This window comes from Falco peregrinus, chromosome 4, assembly GCF_023634155.1.
Source record: "Falco peregrinus isolate bFalPer1 chromosome 4, bFalPer1.pri, whole genome shotgun sequence".
Lineage (NCBI taxonomy): Eukaryota > Metazoa > Chordata > Aves > Falconiformes > Falconidae > Falco > Falco peregrinus.
In genome coordinates, this window is record NC_073724.1 from 45726804 (window position 1) to 45746131 (window position 19328).

The following is a 19328-nucleotide window of genomic DNA, read 5'->3' on the forward strand; positions in this document are numbered from 1 at the left end:
ACAAGATGATGTTCTGCCTTTAAAATAACTTTATTTTGCAATTCCAAATAGCCAGAGCTTCATGCCCACAGATGTGAAAAGCAAGGGTTTTTTTTAATAGGAGAAATACAGTTCCTCTGGGAATAATTTCATCTCCGTTGGCTGAAGCACTGCCTGCGTTTAGAGATGTTCTCACTCCCTTTTTTAGATGAAGAAAAACTGGCTCCTCAGGCCCCTTCCCCCAAGGCTGAAAGCACTTGGAACTGCAGGGCTCTTTTCTTCTAACTGATAAATACTTTAAGGTTTGAGCTTCCTTTCAAAAACATATTCACGGAAGCAAAGGTAGAGCTCCAAACACAGTGGATCTCATTTCTGAGGTGAGCTTCCTGATTTGCTCCAACAGTTGGTGCCCTGGGATGAGTGTGAGTCCAACATGGTGGGCACGGCCCATCACACTGGCTGGCAGCTCCAGGCTGTGGAGAGTCCCGTATCCTTGGCATGGGGCGTATCAGCACAGTGGGGAATGTGGGTGCTCCAATGCATTGGGTCTGTACTCACACAGGTACAATGCTGACAGCATCAACAGCCCTGAGAACGTCAGTATCTCCATGGGGTTCTAGGAAGGTGTTGACCACCGTTACGCTCATTAGTGGAATAAAACCCCAACACCACAGCAAGAAACAGTTCTGACTCTACAGAACTGTGATTTTTAAAAATTGTTAAAAATTAAAACTGTTAAAAATACACTGGGTATCTATTGGTTAGTTAGAAGTCAGATGTTTGCACTTAGTATTTATATTTGTCTTGGTTTGTAAAGCTCTAGAATGTGGTAGTGTATCTTTCTCTTTTAGCATACATCTCTGTGACTACTGGAAATGCTCACCCTGGTAAACCTCCTCTGCAAAATAAACCTTCTAGTAGTCCTCAGGAGGGAAGCAGTGTGATTTTTGAGACAGTTGCTAGTGGATGTTCCTGTTTCTTTGGAGGCCAAATGTGAATGGACTTTGCTGCACCATCAGCTTTTGCTAGAAAATCCCATGCTAGCAGCTGTGATGAAGTAAATTTTTTAGTGGAAATCGTTATCTGACTTCACTGTTATGTTTTTCTGATGCTTTTACTCTTGTTGGCTGATCAACAGCAGCCACCTGTGCAAGGAGGACTGTGTTTCCTATGGTCACCCTGAAGACATCATGGCAAACCTGGGCCCGGGGCCATGCATTACTTCAGCAAAGGAAACTGGTCATCAGCTCTGCAGACCCCGTGTATCCTTCCTTCCCGAGCCCTCCAAAGCCCCGCACCGAAGCTGCCTTCCTTCGGCTGTAGGTGGGGTTTGTGCCACTGCATTGTTCCCAGAGTCCCTAGCCCTATTTACCCAGCTGGTGTCAGTTCAGAGCACTGTTTGAATTGCTCCATAGAAAGATTTGCCTGAAAGGTTTGCATATTCCAAGAAACCGCAGTGATTAAGTACACATGAAAGAAAGCCTTATGATGAATAATCAGGACATAATCAATGATACCCTTTTTGCATTATAAATGATGACGCTTATACTCAACAGCTTTTAGGCAGAGCGTGGGTGTGACAGTTTGAAAAACAGCGTATAGCATGACATGAGACCTGTCAACTCTTAAATGAGGTAATTAATGACCTGCTAAGCATGCAGATTCTAAATGTCAGTAATTTTTTTGAAATATCTCAAGAGTAAAAAATTATTTGCAATTTATCATTCTTATTAGTAAAAACTCAGAATAAGAATACACAAGTGCGATGAGAAATAACACTGTTATGGCAAAAATGCTTTATGCTTTTACCACTAAAAAAATACATTCAAACCTCCCTCCAAGATTCCTCTCACTCAACATCCTCTTCAGTGTATCACTTTAAACAAGTTTATTTCTGCATACACAAACTGGCTTTATTTTAGGACATTGCCCTTAAGGCCAGAATCAGCTGTTTAAAATAGGCTCAAAAGAAAATCATGGATTAATTTATTCTGCCAAATGTCTGATCCTAATCCTGAAGTATCTGAATTTGTGTAATCCTTCTTCCTGGACTTGACTGGTGTGAAAAAAAAAGGACAGTTTTCAATTTTAAAGGAAGGTTATAAGGCATCAGTTTTCAGGTATTTGTAGGGAAACAAGACACAGATCTACCTCCTTGCTCTGCTCCTGGCTACACCTCATTCTGCTAGCTGTGGGTCACTAACCATTGCAGCTGTGTAATTTTTTTATCATTTTATTTTTTGGCAATAATGCATACAAGATGCAAAATGAACAAATTTCTTCTCCACAAAAGACTTTTAAGTACCTTCTTCTACTTCATGGATTAAACAGGTTTTTTAGCAAAACTCCACATTATGGGCTGTAGTACTTGTACACAGTGGTGGAAGCTGATGGTGTGGGAACTGCTCACTCCAGACATACTTGGGGACACTTTGTCAACTCAAGCTTCCATCTGTTGATACAGTCCACTTTCTGGTGTGTGTCCCCTTTTAACAGAAATCTCTCTGAGTATAAACCATATGTCTGTAAAGCTTGTCTTTTGGTTCCCTTTCTTCACCAGATGTTAACAGTCTTCCTCCTCTTCAGATGTTCCCTCTTGCCATGCTTTGGAGATCAGTGGGGGATACTGGAGAGATGGGGAGCTGTGTCCTCTACACTTACATTTGGCCTCAAAGGACCATGTAAACCATTTTCCAGGATTTATTATGTTATCTGTCTCAAGTCTGGATGTTTACAGCATGCCCAGTTCTTATGAGACAGTTCTCCACAAACCTCATCACTCCTTTAGTCTGAGTCCTTGTTCAGGTGGCTGTTCTGGTAGTATCACTTAGTAATGAATGCTGCATCTGGTGTATGCATGTCCCTTCCCCGGGGAAGCCTGTACAATAAGGATATCTCAGAGACTCATTGTTGCATAAGCAGTGTGTGGCATTGCCTGAGTAGATGTAATATAAAGTGCTCATCCAATACTCTGTCTGGGGATGTGACTATTGACCTTGAATGAATTCTTCCATTCCCTAAAACAGCCACTCCTTAGACCTTTTTTCATTGAGCGTTACCCCCTTTCTCTCTCTGATTTTTCATCCGTATACTCTCCTTCACATCTTTCAGATTTATTTGTTTAGTCTTTTCTTGCCTTTCTCTGATCTTCCATAATATTTGGGTTCTTGTTATTCAACCTATCCTTATCCATGGATTCTCAATGCCTTCTTTGCTTCTTTTGCCTTCCTGTCTGCCAGTTTTCCCTCCATTCTTTACGCTTCTTTGCGGTTTTCCCTCACATCCCCGTGGTAGTGTGGACTTCGGTTCTTTCAGGGTTTTCCTGCTTTGGTAGCCAGACCCCTTGCTGCTGGTACCTGGACTGCCCGTCTCTGCTGGCATGTGGACGGACACTCATGGTGCCTGCCTTGCCAGCACTGTTAGAAAGGGAGCTGGGAGGGGAGGGGGTAGCTGCAAGGTTGCAACACCTGTGAAGGGAGCTGGGATGCAGGGGGACCCAGAGAGCCTGAAACGATCCATGAGAGCACGTGGCAGGACCAAGTGCATCTCCCAAATGGAAAGGCAGCACCCGTGAGCTGAGGGAAATAAACACCCTCCTGATAATATCAAATGTACCAGGGAAGCCAGGTGATTTCCTTGAACAGGGGAACACACATGAACTCTTCCAGGGCTTGTGCACAGCTGTTTTCCCCTAGCAGTAGCACAGAAAAATGCGTGCTGAACAATGTGTGTGCCCTGTGCTTGAAGGCCAGTGGTGTGCCAGTGTGTCCGCAGGGCACTGCCTCCTCCTGCATGGTTTGAAGGGAGGCTGTGAGGCTGAAGTGTCCGAGGGCAGGCACAGGGATATCCCATCTCCCCATGAACTCATGGAGCCACCTTTGCAGGGTGGCACGAGCTGCCCGCGGGCAGGGTTGGGGCTCCAGAGAGGGTCCCCTTGGTCTGGGCTGATGTCAGAGCAAAGGGTGTGAGTGGTCCCCCAGAAAAGGAGATACAGGTGGTGTCCTGCAGTACAAGGACGAGGCAGAGATCAATTCATCTGTCTGCCACGATGCTGAAGCACTGTTCTTGGTTGCTGTGCTGCTCACATTGGTGATTATAGCCAGTATTGTCTGTGTCTGAATGTATGGCTAAACTCTGATCTTGCACCCCTGAAAAAAGAGAAAGAAAAAAGGTAAGTAACAAGTGAACTGTAACTGTTCTTGTAAATTAAGAAGGCTTCTGATGGCTGAAGTAAACACATGGGATACTTCCAAATTGGGGTTAATGTATCAGTGGCAGCATAATACAGAGACTCCCTACGTTATCTCCCTCAAACAAGGCTATGCATTTGTGTTTTGGTACAGTAAATCTTAACTTTTATATGGTTTTGAAACCTGAATGTTTAAAATAAACAAGGCACAGAAAAGGTACACTTTAGTCTCTGTAATGACAGCTGGAATATAGCATGAAGCTCAAGAGATTATAATTTAACAAAGATCATTTCCTAAGTGCTATTTTAAGATTGTGTTTACCCTACGCATTCATGATGAAATCTCATTTAGATACTTTGATAAAGGAAAGGAAAAAAACCCCATGCTGTTATGGTGTTTGGGGCACTTTGTGCCAGGAATCATAATCACTGAAAACTAACTTTGATCCTGTTGTAAAAATCAAAATGTCCAATTTTGTGTTGTAATGTTCATGAGACAAATAACAGCAGCTTTGCCAACTCATTGCAACAAGATTTCCGTAAAGATTAACACCTACGTCTTGCAAGGCTAGATGTATATTTTCTTCATAGGGAAAAAGAAAGGATGCAGGTGTGCTTCTTTAGTCTTATTCCATAAGTACTGTCTGGGGGGGGCAGAGCTTCCCTGATCCATCAGGGCAGCGTGCTAACGGGATGTTTCTGACTGAGCTTTTATTAACAGCATGGCAGTTAGTTTATTAGTTGGAGTCATACAGAAGAAAAAGGCATTAGCAATAAAATAAAACACAAAAAATTATGAAATCAGTGGTGTCATAGAAAAGATATGATTTGATAAATATATTTTAGGGGGTTGGTGTTGGCTGCTCATTGTGGAAATATATGAATTTTCAACTATGCCAATGTGTAATATTAATGCAGTCTAAATTCCTGTCAGCTAGAGACTGATCCAAAGGTCCACTGAGATGAATAAGAGCCTTCCTACAAATTTCAGAGGCCTTGTATCAGAATCCACGTATCTGCACACAAATAGGCGGCTGTGTGCCTTACACAGCAAGGAGCAAAACTAATTTCTTTGGGTGTTGGGAGACAGGTTATATCACACAGTGTGTGAGCCAGAAGGCTGTCAGCTCCAGCTAGTGCATTATGACCAGCTCCTCAAGTTCATAATGCTATATGTTGGTAAGTATTGTCTTTTATCTAGTTACTACGTGTGCTGGAAAGCCTTATCAGACTAATAAAATACTTATTTTTAAGGCATAATAATTTTCATTGTTAACCCCAGCAACGTCCATTCCTGTGTCAGTACATGTGGTAAGTTGTTGAATGCATCGAACCTAAATATTTCTTTTTTAATTCCCTTTTTTGTTATTTCACTTGACACTTTTACTTCAGTTTATATATCTGGCAATTGTGATTCAGAAAATAATCCTCCTTTAAAATAAAAAACCCCCACATTTCTTCTATAATGCCAGTGGAGTATTTTTACTTCAAAATGGTCTACAAATGTGTTTCCTTGCACTGTATATTCAGATATACTCACTCTCTGGAGAATAACCTGCACCTCCTAAGCTGGATCTAAGCCTCCCAGTGATTTCAGCCATGAAGAGCCATAGAAGTCCAAACAGATCTTTGTCTTACTACTTTGAGTGGGCTTTGAATGGAGCCCAGAGTCACTCTCCTGTCCCCCTTTCCAGCTGTATGATCCATTTTCCAGTGTCTTGTAAATAATATAGTTTATCTACCATGATGCAAAGTAAAATGGACTTCAGGAAGCCTTCTTGAAAACTATGGTAGCACTGACTAATTAACATCTGGGAAAGTTAGGATACTTCTTTCCAAAGTGTCTAAGTTTCTTGCATCATCGTGTGCCAGTATTGGCCTGAGTGTCTGCACTGGTAGTATTATCACATTGCCCTCGGCCAGAGGCTTAATTTTATTTGGTGTTTTGTAAAATCACAGCCTTGAGCTTTCAGTTGAACGCAATTGTACTGTGTTTCTTTTCCCTCTATTCAACACAAATATCTATGGCTTTTCTCAGCCATCCAGGTTCACGTTCGTTTTCTCATGTTAAACCACAGACAAGTGAACAGTAAAGTCCCCTTCATGATCCTGGTTCTGCCTGAAGCTTACAGGGGAATGTTCATTGAGATATATACTTCATATTTTCCTTAGAAGATGTAGGAGCTAAGTATCAAGATCTGAATGGAAATCACAGGTATGTGCTTGAAAGATTACTTTGAGTTCAATGGAGCTTTATTTTTTTTTTCTTGGTCAGTGCTTGCAGATTAAAAAAACAGCAGCAAACCCTTCTGGAAATGTGTCTGAGCAATTGGAGAATTCAGCGGGAATTCTGTACTGTGCTGTGCTGGGCTAGCCTAGCCTAGCTTGATAGTCCCCCACATATTTTTTTTATGTATTTAATTGCAGAGCTATGCTGTTTCGACTCATGCTGGTCTGGTTTGCAGAGTGCTGCTTTGTGGCAATGATTAGGCTCTGTACTGAGCAAGGAATCCCATACTGGTTTCTATGTCCGGCCTGATCTCTAAGGAACAGTTTGGGCTGGAAGTTCTCAAGATCCTTCCAAGCTGAGTTATCCGAGGAGGTTCTCTTTTTTTTTCCCCAGCAGCAATACTACAGCAGAACATCCTTAGCAGCATAATTAGCTGTAAAATGTGGCAACATTGACAGGTAAATCTTTATCTTGTTCTAGGCTAAAAGGACTTAGCAGCAGTCTAGGCTGGCTGATCAATTGTTCCAAAACAGCTGAATTTTGAGGAAGAACAAGTGATTTTTTTGCACAATGGATTCCCCTTGCTCTTTGGTGAGGAAAGAATGGAATGAAATGTATCTTTCATTGCAAACCTTGTCAATGACATGTTGAACTGCAGCCACAGTGGTATAGTAACTGGAATATCATGGGCTGAATCTCTGCTGAGATCATTTACAAGCTATTTAGAACCTATCAAACCCCAATGACAGTACCAAGAAGATCCAAGGGAGACCAGTTTTCTAATTTTGTCACCTAGCTGAGGTTTGACTCTTTGCTGGAAAGCTCAGAGCAATGTTTTCTGAAAAACAATGCTCTGGAGCGTCTCTCAAACACTGGTGAGACTATCCTCTTATCCCCTTTTGGACTCAAACATTTGGGAAGTAATTTGGGCTCCACCAGGTGTTTTCCATTAGAAACTAAGGCTTGAATCAATGTCTTATGTCTTTGGTTGAAGCAAGAATAGCATCTTTGCAACAGATTCAAGACTTCTTACAGTGCTTGGCCTAAAAACTCACTCTCTCAACTTTTTCTCTGTACCCTGCAGCTACAGCTCCTGTGTTTGGTGCTTCCTTGCTGCCACCTTTGTTAGCTTTTCTGATTTTTTCTGCTATTGCTTCCTTGAAATTCCTAGCAAAAGAGCAGAAGAAAAGCCAGCTCCATTGATCAGTAGCCTAACCTCTCCCTTTTCTATATTGAAACCAAATGCCTTTAAGGCAGATGGTTTCTACTCAGAACTAGCTCTATGCTGATGCTTTGATCAACAGTGGGTGCTCTCACTCTTAGTCGCCTGGTTCCATAAAAGTTTAATAGCTTCTTTACATACCTCTGCATCAAATCTGGGCATTAATTACACTTACCACTGATTTAATCTATAACACCATTTTTTCGCATGTCGTAAATTTAAAACAAAGTAAATTTTCTCTTGCTCTAATTGCTGTTTTTAATGTACAAATTGATTGTGACCATTTCACATCAATATTTCATACACACCAAATCCTGAGCCTGTTTTTGCAGACATACCAGGGCTGTGGGTGACTGTGCTGCTGTCAGTGTAAAAGCTGTTGTGTAAGAGCACATCTCTTGCACTGCCAACACTGTCTGGAGAAGGGTCCAGAATGCAGCTCTGCTGTGCAAAGGGAAATATAGTCACCTGAGGGGCTTCAGCAGAAAGTCAGTGCTCCAGAAAAAAGCGTACTGCTATGTTCTTGCCCTCTAACTTGCACAGTTTTGTTGTCTTAAAGAGGAGCAAATGTTCCTCAGAGGGCTGCTGAGATGATGTGACTGACTGCATGCTAGCTGGCGTGGTGGTGGGGTGGGAGCTTTGTCCAGAGTAATGCGAGCAGCTGTTCATGCAAATTGGTCTTGATTTCCAGACTGGATGTGAATTGGTTCTGATGCCCAGGCTGGTGATGCTGTGGGCTCCATTTTGGTGTTTCACTTCAAAGTATGTCAGTTGAAACACATTTTTTTCTGTTGTTTAGGTGAGCTACAAACTAGGTGTGTGATGAGCACTGGTTATAAAAAGAGACTGTCACAATGACATTACAGCAGTGGATTTTCTGGAATGACTCAGTTTGCCAAAATGATTCTGTTTTGCATCTGCTGTAAGCAGCAGTAACCCTACTGTGGAAAACAACGCAACACCCTTGAAAACCAAATGAGGCCTCTTTCTTCTGAAGATGACAGTTGAGTCTATTTTTTTATGATGTCTTTTAAGGCTGCTAAATTGTTGTCTAATCCTTACCTCAGGGCTAAAAGCCTTTCAAGAGAACAAACACATGTAATATCAAAAAGGAAAGGTCTGTACTGCACACTCTCCAAAGCAGCTTGTGTGCAGATAGCTCCTCAGAGGTGCATTCAGATGAGCAAATGTGACAGAAGTGCATTCAGTAATAACAATATCCTCAATCAAAGGCATCAGCTGCACTCATATGCACTAAGCCTGACTTCTGAAGTCTTTGAAAGAATGAAAATTGGCACATGTGGATACTGCACAGCATTTGCAAGGAGGTTTGTGAATATCGTCATGTTATCAGAAAAGCATCTGTCTGGGAGAATTTGAGATCTTTCACCTTCCTGCCCCCCAAAATTACACTAATTAACTCTTTTTTTTTTTTTTTTCTATGTGGCTGGATTATACCATTTTTGTGGCAGATAGATTAACAGAGAAATTTGATCTCAACATATATAGTAACAGATTCACAGATCTCAGATACTTCTCTTACATGAATTAAATGAATTATTTGGTTTTTGGTTGGTTGCTTTTTTTTACTATTTTTTTTGAGCCTGCTTTTTATAGTGAACTACTCAAGGGAATCTTTCCACTCTCCAAAGTTTCATTTGTTCTGGCAGACTAGTCAGCCTTTGGCTTTGAATAATTTCTGTGCAAAGTCAGAACAGCGATGCCTCAGAACAACTTCTTTCACATATGTAGAAATTTCTGGACAATGAGGGAACTTGGATCCCTCATCAGATGTGCAAAGATGTGCAGAAGGAACCTCTAGGGCTCTCTTTCAAGGCTGGACATCAAGGGTGTAATACCAACTGGGATATCCAAGCAGAAAGTGTACATGAAAGGACTTATATAGCTGTGAAAAGGCACTGGAAATGATAGGGGCAGCCTCTGATGCAGACCAGTGGGTTGTCAAAGCCCAGAGCTCCCACAGCAACCACTCCTCCAGATCTCCATTGAGGGCCCTCCACCCACAGCTGTGGAAGATGGCCCTGTGTAGGGTTGGTGGGCTCTTCTGAAAGTGTTTTGTGTTGGTCAGAGGCTCAGCTGCTGTCAAAAGGACAGTGGTCTTGTGATGCCCCCACCAAAGGTTGCTCCTCATGAAGCAGGTGGAGGTCCACGATGATCTGTGAGATGGGACTCCTGCTGCTATGTGAGGGGCTGGGTGTACAAAAGGTGACCAGTCTCTTGATCAGGGACCACAGGCAGAAATGTGGGTTGTCCCTCCAGGATCAGGTAAGCAGATTCCCACACCTGAAGTTGTCCCCGATTTGGCCAAGCATGGTGTATAGCTGGACTCCTGCATCCCCTGACTGCCTCGTAATGATGGGTTCCTGGTGCGGGCACCCTTGGCTGTGGATGCAAATTTGCTTTCTGATATATCCTGCAGCATTCACTGGAGATTTGGTGTCTTGGTGAGCATTTTGCCAGTAAAATTATTTATGAGAACATGTGTTCAAAAGGTCATAGGAAATTCATCTAAATATTCAAATGAATTTTAATGGAAACTTTCTGTTTAATTCACTCAGAATTAAAAAGATCAATAATTATTCCATGAGATGCTCCATGTGTCTGGGAAGGAAAAGCTACCCATGAAATAGCTGATAATCAGATTACTCATTCACCTTTTGAAACACATGTGGCACACATCATTTGGGAAAATCAGTGCTTCACCCATGGTAGATGAAGGGTAATGTGAGTCTTTGGAACAGACCTTAAATACTCTCCCTGTCTGCCTATTCCCGAGACAATGCCCAAATTTAAGGATATCCATTGCTCTGGCATAAGGTGTCTTTGACCTCAACTCATCCACATAACACTGGCAAACTGACCTGAGACCACTTTCAAGATTTAATTATTCTCCAAGGCTGTCATTTTTTACACCTAGATAAAGAAAGAGATGACATAAATGGGCAAGATATATTTCTAGCAACAAAGCTATGGAGAAACTCACGTAGCAGAAGCTGTTTCGGGTAGCAATGCACAGGTTGCTTGGTTCTCAAGGGGGATCTTCTCTGCGGCTGAGTAGGCTATTCTGGATGGTTTTGGAAGCTTAGGGATGGACTTCTGGTGACCCATGAATGGAAGGAAGTCTAGACAGAAAATCTCTCCTGTACCCCACTGGGGTAGCTATCTCGTGACATCAAGCTTGTTACCATTGAGTGGTTTTGTTTCCTTTCTGCAGAACAATAAAAAGTACCATGGTCAAAACATTTTGAACTCCTTTTGCTGGCTTTCTGCAGCTACACCATTTGGGTGTCCTATTTTCAAGCTTTTCCTGAAGGGGGGGGGGGCAGAAAATTTCATTCTCTCCTTTGCCTTGCCTTGCCTTTCAGTTAAGAGTGTGAAAGGGCTTGTACTGGCCCATCCTCTACTGCCTTGTCTGCTTCCTCTGCTGCCCATGGGGTGCCGGGTTTTGGTGGGTGCAGACCTGCATGGTTTGGGTCATTAGGGATTTGTTCTTGCCTCATGATATCGGAGCTACCTGAGTTTTTAGTGTTGTTAGTGCTACCCCTACACTACTCCTGTGTGTATTTGCCACGTGAACAGATAAGTCCCACATGAATGATGGATACAAAGGTGACTCTGCTCCTTCTGGGTGATGATGTGAGAGTCATGCATATCATTCCTTTCCGAAATAAATACAAAAGTCTTCCAAAGTAGGCTTCTACTGGGAGCCTTGTCATGTTCACACTGTGGAGAAATCAGCTCGTCTTTTAGTGTCTTTGCACGGAAACATGACTGAGAAATGAACTACTGTGCAGAGAAGAAGGAGAAACTCATTGAAGACCAGTAAAAGAAAGCAATGTGACTGGATCGTTAGCCATGCTAAGAAACTGTTTTGCTCAGCATGCTTGAATTGAACACCCACTTCTCATTTTTTTTCATAAAAAAAGCAAAAAAATCCCCAAGACCCTTATTGTATGTCTCTGCTTGTCCATACTTTTGAGTCACTCAACTCCATACGTTCTTCCTGCCCCACATTTTGGGATTGATTTGGCAGGAAAAAAAGGCAGTGGAAAGGCCATGAGACAAGCTGTGCTCATTTAGTTGTGGTTTCTAAGCGCAGGTAAGAAGCAGCTGTCCCTGGAGGTATTTGCACCTGACATGGAGGCTTGGGATGAGGCTTAGAAATTTGTATTACCCAGAATTTTTGGCTTTGTAAGGCAAAGCAGCAGTGGGGGCCTTTTATGTATCTTAGGGGCTGAACCATATTTTGGCTTTGTGAGGCAAAGCAGCAGCGTGGGTCTTTCACGTATCTTGGGGGCTGAACCGTATCTGTGATCAGATCTCCAACATCCAGAAGTGCAAAGGGGCAACCAAGCTGGAGGGAAGAATTTGGCACATGCTGAGAGAAGGTATCACCAGTCCAACTCCCTGTGGCTTCCTGCTGTGATTTTAGTTCAGTCTGCTCTGGAGGACTCACTGCTTGTGTTCCGGTTCCTTCTGGGAGAGCCATTCTTGAAAGATTATTGTCATCTGAAAATCAGAAATTCATTCAGAACAAGGCATTGTTATTCTGAGTTAAGAGTTGTATATGTGGGGTGGTATCCAAGAAGGGTTATTTTGCTTTAAATTTGCATCCTATCTTAGTTGGGATTAATTTTTGAAAGTCAGCAAGCTCTTAGGTTTGTGGGTGTGTAACAAATTCAGAATTAAGCCCCAGAGATTTATATCTGAAATTGCTGACGTACACAGTCACCAATTTGCCACTTTTGTCTTTTTCCTGGTAATTTGTTTACCCAAGGAATTGCACGTTTTCCCCCATGGGTCTTTGATGAAGTTAATATGGGAAACAGCTGGTCAGTGGAACTGGTTAAAAAGAGCAGAAGAAAGTTTTCTGCCTACATTTACTTTTTCCATCAAATAAAACCAATATTTTAAAAGTTTTTTTTTTTTTAAAAGAAAAGTTCTGCTGCTTACATATAAGTCCAGCACCCATACACACAGTCAGGATAGCCACCATCTGTTAAACACATTGCTTAAAACATCTCATTGCCTGTGTTTTAATAGGTTATATATTAAATTTTGAGCTCCTAAATAAAGACACAGCGTAGTTCTTAGTCCATATCATGGAGATATCAATGGCTCTATACCAGCACTGCTGCTTAAAAGCAGGGTATGATATGCAGATTTTTTTATTACTACAAGAACAATTTCCCATAATTTCACATTCCTTTCTCAACCCATTCTGTTGTGTGGGATTTGGGAAACATTTATTTTAGGGAGAGAGAGGTTAAAAATAGTGCGTTTTATGCAGGAATGAATTGATTTTTAGCCAGAACAAAACCTTGATGAAGCAAGAGCATAGAGTGAGCATTTTATCTTACCCTCAGTCTCCAGTGTGTTTATGTAGGAGCTCATTCCTAATGTTTTCTTGCATTAGCCTGATCTGGTCACTAGATGTTGCTAGGTATCTATGTCAGTAGTCGTTTTGGCCTATTTAACTATAAGGCTTTATAGGTGTAAGAATAACAACTTAAGAGTTATTTCACTCAGTTTATTGATGTTATCAGTAAAAAAGCCCCCACTTCCCTCACTTCACGATAAAGCTGTGTCCTTTCGTGTTAATGGACTCTACTGGGCAAAGCAGATTTCCCCACCGCCCAAAACTTGAATTTCATTTTGAATGCTTGAGATGTTTCCGGTAAAAGTAAAGATTTAGGCAAACAGCTCTTGTCGCTTAGGACTTGAGAGTGGCCCATGAGAAACAATGGGCATGACCTTACTCTGGCCCTGCAATGTGACCATGGGACTTCTTGCTTCCCCCGACTGGACAATCGATTATTCCTCCTGAGACCTTTCTCCTCAGTGGCTTCCCAAGTAAAACAAGTTTAATATTCACAGCATGTGACTGCTTCCCAGTACTGCTGGATAAATGCAGTTATACTTAAATATATATAAACTAGATGTACTGAACAGTCTCTTTACTTGCTGGTTGCTACTGTTAAAGAAAACGGATTTTGTAAAAATATGGCAGTTGATTTGGTATCAGGGGGATTTTGAACTAATGGGTTACTATCACATAAGGAAGATGGGTTAGGTATCTTTCATCTGATTAGTCCTTAGGAAAAGCAAAAAAAGTGGTCACTGTTCTCTACCTTTGAGTTACCAGGCATCTGTGGAGATAATATTCAGCTACTCCCTGGATGAATGTTCCTCTTAAATCTTAGTCAAAGCTTGAGATCTCAGCCAAAGTTTAAGCAAAGCTTAGTCTTTCAATCGGTAACTCCCATACCATTGGGCTTGTATATGACATTTTTTTTTTTTTTTTAACTGCTGAAACATACCCTTTTCTTGAAATATTTCCCATATCAACAGCTTGTATACAAGTGACACATCTTGAAATCAGCGGAGTACTTCAGTAAATAATGATTAATCAACAGAGTTGTACAAAAGTAAATTTTATTTCACCCAAAATGTTGAATTCTTAACTTTAAACTTAATTTTGAGTTGGAGGTGAAGATATTACAATTTCAGGAAAAATTACAGAACAATTTTTAAAAATCAGGAAGTGTGGAGTAGAGTGTTTATGTAAGTAATTTTGGATTAAATTTGGAAACAAAGACTTACAAGTTAAAATGCTCACATGCTTTGCTTAAATATACTTGAGTGTTTTGTGTCAAAAACAGTGATATTTTTCATAACAGGTATATTCACTATGGGTGAAATCCTCCAGCCAAACTTCGTCTGTCTCAAGGTTCAGAGCTTAATCTAAGCCAGCAGTTCAGCCTTCCCGGCTCTAGCAAATGTGATTCATTCCATCCTAGGAGAGGTGACTAAGACTGGGAGGATGAATTCACCTGGGCACATGCCTGTCTCTGTTGACTATAGAGGAAGCCCTATAGAGTATAGGCTGGTTTACTAGATGTCCAACTTCTGGAAGACTGAAATTAGTGGAAGTGAGGCTGAGTCTTTCTATTAAAAAAATGCCAAAGCATGGCAGTTAGTGCTTTTCTTCCATTCTTACCAGTTCTCATGTTGAAAATATTGAAAAAAAATGTTTTGCTCTTTTTCTACGAGTATATTTCCTAAACCAAGAAATAACTGTGTGGCCATTTGCTCTCAGGCATCAGGGAAAGGAGAGAAGAAAAAGAATAAACATCTCTGCCCAGGGCAAATTGTGATCGGCAGAAGGAAACTAGGAAAAAAATGGAAAAGAGAAGCACTCAGAGGAAACCTTGAGAAGAAGCAGAAAGTACCCAGAATAAATCTGAAAAAAAATTGAATGAAATGCACTTTTTCAATTCAATTGTATCTGTCTGATGAAACACAGGTTCCCTATTTTTCTCAAACCTAGCTATCATCAGAAAGAGCTTGCTGAATTGGGCTATCTGAATCTTTTAATTTATCACTGTTCTTTACCTTATAAATATCACATCTCTTCTTTCCTGTATTAGAAAGATAATTTATTTGAATCAGTCTGAAAGGCAAGAAAAATCTGAAACCATGTTCTTCTAATTTATTTTTTTTTAAGTCCTTGATGTACAGAAGTGCTAAAGACCAGGAGACTAGGAAAAATTGTGTATTATAGGGCTGGTGATCAGAGCATCTGCAGGGCTGGTAATCCCAGCATTCAAACACCAGTATGATTTCCTTCACAGGATTTGATAATGCTCACTCACATTGCTCTCTTTTTCTAAGGGGACTGTAAGGAAATGTGCTTTGCACCCCTCCTGGGAATCCCAGGCTCTTTCTTGTAATTGAGCCTGAGACCATATTCAGCAAAAGATTCCCTGAAAAATAAGTACTTTACTCCAGGATTTAATTTGGGGGTAACTATTTCTCTTCTATTGCTGGGAGAAAGAGAAACAATAGTGACTGGCACTTGTTTTTAGCCTGTAATCTGTGGGCTTCTCGTCTTTAAGAGGTCTGCTAAAGATAACAGAATCCATCAAGCACAAACAACTCAAAAACATTTGCCTATGGAGTTTGTATACTACTGAGCAAAGTAAGGAAATATGTTCTCTCTTATTTCAGGTTCCACCAAGCCAATAAAGAGCCTATAATAGCCAGGTTTATTATGTATTTTTTGTAGTTCCTATATACATTAGTCATCAGTAGGGTGCATGAGGTTTTGCAAAGACGATGTTGCTCTTTTTCTTTTACAGGTGAAGTGACCGAAGCACAGAGAGGCATACTGTGTCCTAACCAAATGCTGCAAAAGTCATTCTGCATCTCACATATGCGTAACTCCCTCTGTTCAAGGTTAGTTTTGGTTCAAACCAGGCAAAACTGGCAAACCCGAGCTCCTCCTCTGGGTTTCAGGGCCCAGAGTGCCTTGGTGAGGACCAGGTGGGGAAGCAGTGTAAGCACAGCAGTTAGTCCTGGTTGGGACAGGTTGGCAGCCTGGCCAGGGTCACACTGGCTGCTGGACCATGGCCTCTGTGGTGCAGGTGGAGGGGGCACCCTGGGGAGCCAAGCTGCTCCTTCCCGCTGCAACGCCAGCAGGTTTCTAGTTTCCTCTCTGCCCAGGCTGCCCATGTGCCTGGTCACTCCTGGAGCTCCCTCTGGCTCCTCCTGACCCTTTCCAAGACAGACAGGAGTATGGGAGATTCAATGCGACACCCCAGGGAAATGTTGAAATTTTCCACTTTGCTTTCTCTGCCTGTCCTAATGCTCGGCTGCCCAGTTACCAGTGCCTGCTTTTAAAGGCTCACCATTTCCTACATTACAGCTGACAGGTTGTCTGCTCTTCCCTTCAAGGATTTGCTTCCCAAAATTGCTGACCATAACATTTTTTCCTTGGCCTCCTGGCTCTTGGATGCACACACCTTTGCAAAGCTGCTTTGCTGCAATAAGTATGTTGTGTGTAGCTATGTGCACATGGTATTTATACTGCTCTTTTTTTTATTTCTAAGTTCAAAGAAGGAGATGGAAAAAAAGAAAACTTCCCTTTCTAACTAAATTTTGCATGTACAGAGAGAAGTCTACAGATTCAAATGTGTTAAGTATCCACACAGTTAACAACATGTCATTCGTGAGAGAATTTTCATAATTAATGAACTGGTTCAATTTGCTCTGCCGCTTGACTTTGATTAATACATTTTTGAGTGTTCCCACTGGGACTCTGTCCAGTTTGTTTAGTAAGCTCTTATGTCTATATCCAGTTCATGTGTATGGATCAAAGTGTTGGCACCAAATACTGGCAATATTAGGCTATGGTACAGCCATTCTGACTCCACTTAAAAAGAAGATAGCAATATATCTTAAATCAAGTTCTTTGTGATTCATTAAAAAAAAAAAAGGAAAGAAATTTCACGCTGTATTGTGTGGAAATGCTGTGATTTAAAAGTTCATCTCACGCAAGCTTTGCCAATTAAAGAGGTATTTATCAAGGCAGACAGTAATCGTGCAGACCCAAACCAGCAATTTGTTCAATATTAAGCACTGAGCTGCAAAACTTCTATAATTAACATACTGAATGAACATGACCTTTCTTTGCCCAACTGCTGTGATGGCATTGCTTTGGTCCCAACCCCGCCCCTGGCCCCCTGTCCCCCGAATCCTCCTTACAGCACAAGGATGTGCTCCAGGTTTTAAAAAGGGATCAAGCCCTGGACTGATCGGATGCACGAGGAGGGTGGGCTCCACAGCGCGCATTGCACGGGGCAGGGGGCCTGCAGGGGTGTCCCAGAGGGGGCAGTGGAAAGGGGTGGCTGCCCTGGCTGCTCCCAGGGCCTCATCCAGGGATGCCCCTTCCCTCTGCAGCTGTCCCCAGTCACCACCAGGCAGTGTCCAGCCAGCTGGGGCCAAAGGGCTCTCATTTCATGAGACCATGTCTGTCTGAACAGGGTGGTTTAACAAAGGAGAAGGAACTCATGGCTTTGGGGCATTAATTCACTCCTTGCTTGGTCAGGTTACAAATAACCTGTTTCTGTCTGGAGCAATATTCAGCATCAGTGTGATCCCAACAGGGAGCAAAGGGAGCACAAGTTGCAGGTATTAAAGTTTCTTTTTTAGCGAAAGCTCCAGTGTTTGCTGGGAAGAAATCACTTCCTTTGGTTTTTGTCTTAAAAGAGATCATTCAACGTCATTTGCCTCCCAAATGTCATGAGGCATATTCTGTGCTTGGTGTAGGTGTATAAATGTTGCTGTGCCTTATTAGCATTAACGAATATGTTGGGGAAAGGGGAAGCTTTGCCGCGTAGTGCAGAGGGCCATTGCCAGCCTGCGTGTTAAGTCAGGACTATACTAGCCTTATTTTGAAGGCTGACATGTAGTCCTGAAGTACTTCTCTGGCTCTGTTTCCTGGGGTAAATGTCATCCCCAGAGAGCTGGAGGCATGAAGAGGATCAATGACAGTGTCAGAAAACCCCCAGAGAAATCCTTTGTAGTAAGAAAATATGAGAAGGCTCAAAACAAGTTTTCAGTGAATGCTGTGTGTATATATATCTCCATGTCAACTCAGGGCTTCCAGCTCTGTGCCCTTGGCTCATGGCACCGCACTTCCAAATGATGGCAGTTGGAGAAGCATATCTTAAGCCTATAGGGTTTAAATTAATTAGAGAAATTCTCCTGAGCTCAATCTCTGCTTTCCCTGGGGGTGACGGGGACCAGGCAGTTAATCACCAGCAGTAACAAACTGTCATGCCTGTTGCCCTGGTTTTGTTTAGATGTTATAAGGCTGAATGATATTGGATAATGAACAATGGCAGACAAGCTGATGGAAACACAGAAAACACTGGCAGATTTAAGTGCACATTGTTTAGCTACTAGTAGGAGAACGGCCTCAGAAAAAATGTATTCTTTTTAACTTTTCCCATGGGGTTCTGGCTCCCATAATACTCGAGTGGGTTTTATAGCTGTTTATTCCCGCTCTGCGAGGACGCCAAAGCAGTCTTTGTATCCAGCGGCTCCATCAGTGGAGTTTGGCTTACAATTTATGTCTTGTCATTTAAGCACTTGCAAGCAGTCTTTGGCCCAGCAAATAAATGCATGCAACATGCTGCACACAGCAAGTAAACTCCGCAAATAACTTGCAAGGATGGGTCCTTGTTCATTCAGTGCTTTTAGTCATGTGGCAATTTTCATTACATATGTTACAGGTGAATTGACAGCAAATTATGAGTTGGTTAATGGCTGTTTTCCTCTACCATATACTGAAAGAACTGTAAAACTAAACCACTCATTAAACTAAGTATGCTGGCTAGCACGGTATCCACACAGATTAGTCTACCAACAGCCTACACATTTGAGGGACTCCCTCCCTTTTAAACCCTTGCCTGTAACCACTTCCTTTTCTGAAAGAACTGGAGTGACTCTGATAACAGAAGAGTGAGATATAACTGTAATTTCAAAACAATATCCAATATAGAGAAGTCCGTTTAGCCTGTGCTGATGTTTTAACCTTCTCTTATATGGAGTATATATGAGCACTAAAACAAAGCACAGAAAAAGTGCTTTCTTTTTTTCGATTTATTTGATTTATGTGTTGGGCTGATGTTTTTACTCTTTGCACTGACTATTGATCAGCTAGTTGGTTTCCCTTCTTCTATGCCTAACTTTCAGTAGTAGTGATACCAAATGTTTTAAAAATGAGAAAAACAAAACTGATAAAATATAGTGCAGACAGGAACACTCAGAGTCAGGTGTGAGAGGCAAAAGAAATTTAAAGCATGACTTCTTTTTGACTAACTGGCTAGGTTTCAAATGAA